This window comes from Athalia rosae, chromosome 7, assembly GCF_917208135.1.
Source record: "Athalia rosae chromosome 7, iyAthRosa1.1, whole genome shotgun sequence".
NCBI lineage: Eukaryota > Metazoa > Arthropoda > Insecta > Hymenoptera > Athaliidae > Athalia > Athalia rosae.
In genome coordinates, this window is record NC_064032.1 from 6,819,651 (window position 1) to 6,828,012 (window position 8,362).

The following is an 8,362-nucleotide window of genomic DNA, read 5'->3' on the forward strand; positions in this document are numbered from 1 at the left end:
ACATCTTCAAAACAGGCTCGATCAATCTATGACATTATTTATTGCACTTTACCCTAATAGTACTGGGAATACTGAGGTATGACACATAATTATATTGATGTACTCAATGATAAGACTCATGATTCTGACAACAATTGTGTCGATAATTTCGATAGATGTTCTGATTTTGTTGCTGAAGTTGATGGGGATAAATCCACCTGCAAGCCTAATATCGAGATAAGCGATAATCTCAATGATGTTTCGGATATTGAAAAAAAAGCTCAGTGTGAAGTATTAGGAGATTGTGGTAATTGTGAAAATAAGGATAATATACCTGATTTCTGTTCTGAATTGAGGAAATGAGCTATTGTTACTCCGGGCGGATAACCGAAGTAGGAATGAATGGGTCAGGGGAATAGATTTCCGAGAAGTCTGTTTTATTCAGAAAAGGTGCATGCGCTCTCTTTGCTAGTTCTGAACAGACTGTTATTTACAATAATAACAGCCAACTAGGCAACGTCAGATTGACAGACGTCAAAGACATCTGACGAAGAGTCTGGAGGTAGCGCTAAGAGGAGGCGGCTGACTGCCCGCTGTCGAACATCATGACGTTGGTCACGACGTCATGACAGCGCGACAGCAGCCCCACTCGACTGGCACTAACCTACCTATCGTACAATGCAATGCGTATACGCTGAGATCCCGTGAAGAGATTTCCCCCAGCGTAACACTGCCCTCCCCTTCGGAAAAGAGTCGTCCCGACTCTAAATCCTCCAAGGAGAGACGCAAACCATGTCCGGGCTCCACATAGGTTGGTGTCGAAGAAATTGAGGTTGGCTGAAGGCTGTGGACCCTTTACAAAAGGCCATTGCCCCAGAGCGAGCCGGCATTTGCCTATGTTACGTCCCACGGGTACTCCTAAAATTCAAAATTTCCAATATCCCCTAGATTATAAATGAACTAAGTTTTTTAGGATGACCATTCGAACCTAAAATCTTGCAGATATGTCGGTCGTAAAACCCCGGCATAATCTAAACAGATCCCTGATCCACACAGACATTTGCAGCTCAAGACCCTTTTTCTTTATATTGTAAACCACTCCGAATTCGAAATATTCCGTTAGTTCCATATATAAATTTCAATCTTATGATACAAAATCCGTAAAAATCATGATAGAACCTCCGTTCAAAAACACAAATCAATGATTCGAATTCAATAGGAATTTTCCATTTCGGAGTTAGTCAAAATCCAGTTCGTTCATTAAATAATAGTAAACTTTCAAAAACGAACAATTTCTCGTAGATAGTCATGAAACTCAAGTGTTTGTACCCCATAAAACTACCCCAAGACAAACAGACCCAAGTGGGAGAAAAACCCGAACAATGGGATATTTGAAACATTTCGGAAAAAATAGATAAACACACACGATTGGAAGAATCCCCGAAAGAAAATTCTAACCAATCAGAGAGATTTAAAAAACACCGCCCTCAACATCTCACTATGAAAACCGCGTCTCTTAAGTAGTCATAGCAATAGTCAGTAGTAATAGTCAGTGGTAATAGTTAAGTAGTCATACTTATAGTTACATAGTTATGTAGTTGAGTAGGAGTGGTCTAAATCTTAGTTTAGGTTCAGTTCAGTTCGGAAAAGTCCAGGAAGTTCAGTTCAGTTCGAGAAAAGTTCAAGAAAAGACCAGTTCGAAAAAGTCCAGGAAGTTCAGTTCAGTTCGAGAAAAATTCAAGAAAAAGTTCAGTCCAAGACCAGTCAAGTTCAGTCAAGTCCAGTCAGTCCCAGACGAGTTCCAAAAATTCACTTTTGAACAAGAAACTCATTGTCAGTTCGTCAATCCAACTCAGTCCAAGCAAGGTCTTGTTATTTTTATACATACTCGTCTCATTCCAAATTCTTATATTCCCAATTCACAACACTCCCGATTCTGACTTGAGTTTTCTGATCATCAGTTAGCTAGTATTCTTATATTTATAAACCGTGTATTTTATATGTTATTTTGGAAATATAACCATTCATTCATTCAGAATTCGCCCTCATTTCTATTTTCCAAATTTTGTCAATTTCAAAACTCTTGAAAGGAAAAAGTCTGTGAAAGTGAACTCGCTCACCATAGCTGTAGTTGTGTTCCTCATTGACCTTTTTCTTTGAATTATACGACCGTTGAGAAACTCGCTCACGAAGGCTGTAGTTATCTCAAAGATTAAGTAATACGTACGAGTTAGTTATTTCATAAATCTATGAGACAAGTATATTAGTAATCTCTAATGAGAAGAAGAGCAGGACGCAGGCTCCAGCTTCGTCGCCTCAAAAATCAACTCCAACAATCGGTTTCTATTCCGGAAAGCGAAAGCCTACGGTTTATTTTGGACCATTACGTCAATTGAGAAAACTTGTTTTCTTCACGTCATACCCCTGCAATTCCCAACTCTTCTAATTCCTCATCTTCCTCCAACTCTTACCCCCAACCCTTACCGATAGAATTCAACCCTAAATATCCCAACTATAAAACAATCGATAAAACTGACCCAAGGAGGTCAGCATGCAAAATTGAAGCATTCTTCGAATAAGAAAATCCTTCGCGAATCCAACTCCCCCTAACTTCACCATTATTATTATTGACCACCCCTATTTCCAACCTTCGTACTGGTCTCGAGTCCCAGGTGAAAAGTGCTCGCACTTGGACCCAAAAAATCGAGACAAACTCCTGTTGCGAACGATCCCTTCCAACCAACCACGGTTGGACGTAACACCTAAAACCTCAGGGAAAACCACAGAAAACTCTGAAGAGTTCGCTCGACACCCTAACCTAGTATCAAAAACTAAAGCCAGTAGGGCGGACAATAGAAACCTTAGATACGTGCATTTCATAAAGTTAAATTGGGACGCTTATTCACAAAGAAATAGTTCCCGTGACCTCGAAACAGAATGCATGGAAAAACTTCGTCAGGAGAAGTTCGTGCGTCCAAGACAAGTACGGGAGCAGGAACGGCGAAGAGCGTCCGATCCTTAAGCCACTCTCCGTGTACTTGATGAAGAGAGGTCAAAAAGGCCAGGGTTGGGAATCTCCGGGAGAGCCGTGAGCGCGCGGATTTGCAAAATATCTTGAGCGCCCTCATAGAGCGCAAGTCTGTCGGAGTGAACGACTCGGAATTTGCCCCCAGCAGGCTTCCGGATGCGGTACACCACATCGTTGATCTGATCGATCATCTGGTACGGTCCTTCCCAGTTTTTTTGGAGTTTCGGGCTCCTGCCCTGTATCCCCCTTGGTTGAAACAACCAAACCTTCTCCCCGGGCTCAAAGCGTCCGCTCCGAACGTTTCTGTCGTAACGTTCCTTGACCCTGTCCGAAGTTAACTGCATCTTCCTCCTTACGAGTCGTACCACCCTGTCTATTTTCCTCCGCAAATCGGAAACGTACTCGGGGACGGACAGAGGGTCAGAAGCTTTTTGCGGACGGCCACGCAATAGTAAAGACGGAAGTTTCAGCTCGCGTCCGAGCGCCAACATAGCTGGAGTCTCTCCAGTCGTATTATGTTTGGCGGACCGATACCCCGAAAGAAATACCAGGAGATGCTCATCCCAATCCCGTTGATTCTCATCGACGTAGGTCACCAGGTACTGCAAGATCGTGCGATTGAGGCATTCGATAATGCCGTCCGACTGGGGATGAAAAGGGGTAGTCCTTGTTTTCTTGATTCCCAAGAGTTTCATCGTCTCTTGGAACAAAGCCGACTCAAAGTTACTGCCCTGATCCGTATGAATCTCCAACGGAACTCCATGCCAGCAGATCACTTCATTCACATGAACCACCGCGACAGTTTTGGCGGTGAAATCCGAAATCGCAAAGGCCTCGGGCCAACGGGTGAAGCAGTCAACATCCACTAGCGCATAGCGGTTACCGAATTTCGTTTTCGGAAGTGGACTCAAAATATCCAGAGCCATTCGTTCACCTGATTCGGAAGAAACAGAGAGAAACAGACAACGGATAAAAGCTAGGTGCGAATATCAATATTAGTAAGCGCATAATTTCGGAATAATAGCTTCAATGTCGTTTCTCGTTTTACAGGTGAGCGGGTGTAAGTGATGTCAAATGTTTGTACATAAACGAGAATGTTTGTAACTAATGAAATCTCGTTTTACACTGAAACCTCATGAAGTTATTACATCCTAAAGAAAGCAGAATTAGAGAAATAAACATATTATACGCAGTTAAATTAGCGGAAAATAGGAGCGAATTTCCCCAATTTGAACAATTTAACAGAAATACAAAAAATTGTTACGTAGCTCAGACCTTCAACGGGAACACTTCACGGAACAACCCGAACCAATTTAAGTCTGCCTATTCCAAGCCAAACACTCGAAAAATTAGTCAACCTAATGAATCAAATAACATCACGAGAAAATTTTGTCACTATTGCAAGAAAGACAATCACGTGATTACTGAATGCAGAGCAAGACCAAACAACGGACGACCACTGACAAATTTCGGTTACAACGGATTGCCAATGACGAATTGCGGTAATAACGGATTGCCAGTGACAAATTTTGGTAACAACGGCTTACCAGTGATAAATTTTGGTAAGAACGGACTACCACTGACGAATTTCGGTAACAGCGGACTCTACATTAACCCCTTTCAAGCCAATCCTCACGCCCTTCCAACTTGTAATTACTGCAAAAAACTGGGACACATAATCCGGGATTGCAGGAAAAAAAAGTATAACAACGCTAAAAGAGAAGCAGAAAACAACCCACAAGGCGGTTATCAAATCGTAAATCAGGCGGGAAACGGAATGTTTTCCCCTCGGCAAGACGTGACGATGGAGGAAAATCAAAGATCGCGCCGAAATTCGGAATGAACGATATAATCCCTACAGCCGAAGTTAAACTAAACTCGATCCACCCCAATTATAATTCACCTTCAATAATAATAAATTCAAAAGACCTAATCTCAGATCAAATTAAATTACTCGTAAACACCAGATCACAATTGAATCTAATCAAAATCGGCATGATCGAAGATCGAAGTTTAATCGACCAATCAATTGAATACGAATTGAATAGAATATCGAAGACTGACAAACCAACTACTCTCGAACAGATAACTTTAGGCATCAATAACGCAGCTGGACGATATCACGTAGTCACAGACGATTTCTCTATAAAACTCGCGGGTATCTTAGGCTCGCAATTCATGTATGATAATAACGGAAACATCGATTACCCGTCGAGAAGCGTAACACTTAATTGTCAAAAGATAGCTTTTTCAGACAAAGAGAGTATTTTGCTCCCGGCCAGAGCCGAATCTCTCATGTTCGTGAGAGTTGCAAATACACTAGGAATGAGTTACGTGCAACGTTTAAACGCACATGCAGACATATTAGCCGGGGAAGCCTTAGTCAGTAATGTCGACGGAAAAGCGTATTTATATGCTATAAACACGTCAAATGAAGATATTAGGATAGAAGTACCCGTAATTTTTTCATATCCTTTTGATACGAGTGAAGACGAGGACGAAAATCTAATTGATATAAAAACGACAGAGCACAACGCAAAATTTTTACCATGGGAAAATCGTGCTAATGACGTTATGAATCTTTTTTAAGATTAGATCATCTTAATACGGAAGAGCGTGAAGCAGTAAACATTTTTATCAAAGAAATCTCCGATGTCTTTTACATCCCAGGCGAACCCCTAAGAGCAACAGATGCCTCGAAACATAGAATTTCAACATCTGACAACATACCAGTAAACACCAAACAATAAAGACACCCTCCTTTTCAAAAAGAAGAAATAGATAAACAAATATTAAATTTGTTAGAACTCAATATCATAGAACCTTCATGTTCACCTTATAATCAACCCCTTCGGATAGTTCCTAAAAAGAAAGATTCGTAGGGCAATAATTGATGGCGACTAGTTATCGATTACCGCAAATTAAACGACAAAACAATCAGAGATGCATACCATTACCCTTAATTACAGATATTTTAGACCAACTAGGCGGAGCTAAATATTTTTCAATATTCGACTTAGCTTTGGGATTCCATCAGATCAGAATGCACCCCGAGGATAAACATAAAACAGCGTTTACAACACCACATAGGCACTACGAATTCAATAGAATGCCTTTTGGATTGAAAAACGCACCCGCAACCTTCCAAAGATTAATGGACGTAGTTTTACGAGGTCTACAGGGCAACGAATTATTCGTATACCCAGATGACATCGTCATATACTCCCATTCATTGGAAAAACACGCAATAAAATTCAAAAAATTAGCCAAACGTTTAAGAACAGCGAATGTAACCGTGCAAACCGATGAATGTGAATTCCTTAGAACTGAAGTAAAATACCTAGGACACCTAATTTCTGCAGAAGGAGTTAAACCGGACCCTAAGAAAATCGGAGCTGTAAGTAAATTTCCTATTCCAAAGACACAAAAAAATGTAAAAGAATTTTTGGGATTAGCCAGCTACTATCGTAGATTTATTGAAGAGTTCGCTCGAATTGCAAAATCTATATCGGACCTAACGAGTAAAAACGTGAAATTCAACTGGACCTCGGAACACCTGGTAGCTTTTGAAACCCTACGCGATAAACTCTGTGTAACACCGATTTTGCAATACACGGACTTCGACCAACCTTTTATAGTAACCATAGATGCCTCAGCATACGCGGTTAGAGCCGTCTTATCGCAAGGGACGATCAGACAAGATGCAGCCATAGCATATGCTTCGAGAGTGTTAAATAAACACGAGAAAAACTACTCCACCACTGGAGAGGAAATGTTAGCTACAGTCTTCGCGTTAAAAACTTTTAAACCATATCTCTATGGTAGGCGATTCACATTAATTACCGATCACATACCGTTAGTATGAGTAAATTCCATGAATGACCCAACAGCACGTGTAATGAGATGGAGAGAACGTCTAGAAAAATTTGACTACGGAATCCAGTATAAAGCAGGGAATGCCAACACTAACGCTGACGCGTTATCCCAAAACCCAATAATATTACCAATCGAATTCAAGTGGCGACAAACGGAATCAGACAACCCGAAAGCAGGTATAGCTAGACTTAGATCATCCTCAGACGCAAACCCTAAACAGGACAACAAGAAAACCAGAACTCCAGAGACAAACACAGAATCCATAGATAGTGAAGAGTCGTTTGAACCAAAGAGTTCAGACGAAGAAAATTTCGTAGAAATCGTCAAAACAAAGAATAATTCCAGAAAACTTCAGAGACATACCAATTCAGCCTTAGGAAACCCAAGAAACACTTCTTACTCTGAAATCGAGGATCTAGACGAAATCGCAATTATAAAAGCGGTAGATCCTAAAAATATACTTATACTTCCAAGCAGCAACTATAACGACAAACACACCTAAGCGCGCAACTCACCCTCTAGATCTTTGAATTAGAATCAAAAGGTCATACGAAAAAACAGGAACGCCAGATTTAAACAGGAAAAAAAAATGTAGTTCAGCAATAAAGAGAAAATCAGATAAAATTAGATATACACCTTTCAAGGTACTCCCGAAGTTATCTTCATCATTTCCATCATCAGACGAAATCATAGATCTTTCCAAGAAAAATCAAGAACAAACCGAACTTCTCGATTTACAGCTAACTCAGACTACACCTCGAAATGAATCACAGACATCATCTCATTATCAGAACAATTCTAATCAAACATCACAGATCAATAACAACGCAAATAGGGAAGAAAGGGAAACATGCCTCTCCCAAAACCATAGATCAGAAATCATGAATCAACCTCCTGGACCAGAATACACAGACCAAGCCCTCAGACCGAAAATCGTAGACCAGCCCCTTAGATCCGAATAAATAGACCGAACCCGTGGACCGAAAATCGTAGACCAGCCCCTTAGATCCGAATAAATAGACCGAACCCGTGGACCGAAAATCATAGATCAGCCCCTTAGACCCGAATAAATAGACCGAACCCGTGGACCGAAAATCATAGATCAGCCCCTTAGACCCGAGTACATAGACCCAACCCCGAGATCGGAAATCTTAGACCACACCCCTAGAAATGCGAAGCAAACTCTCGAACCTCATTTAATCTCAGGTATCAATGTAATGGAAAAGATCCAACCCACTAGTAAAGAGAATACATTTCAACAACAATTAACTAGAGATATGTTGACTAATTGTAAGCGAAATCCACAAAACGCGGGATTCACGCCTTCACCAGCCCAACGAAGGAAACAGAAAATTTGTAGAAACGACTCAATCATAGTACCTAAATTCCATCTTACAGACAATCCTATGGAAATAACTAACGTCGACGATTATAGTACCATATTGAATATGAGCACCGCCGACATCACGCAAGAACCTG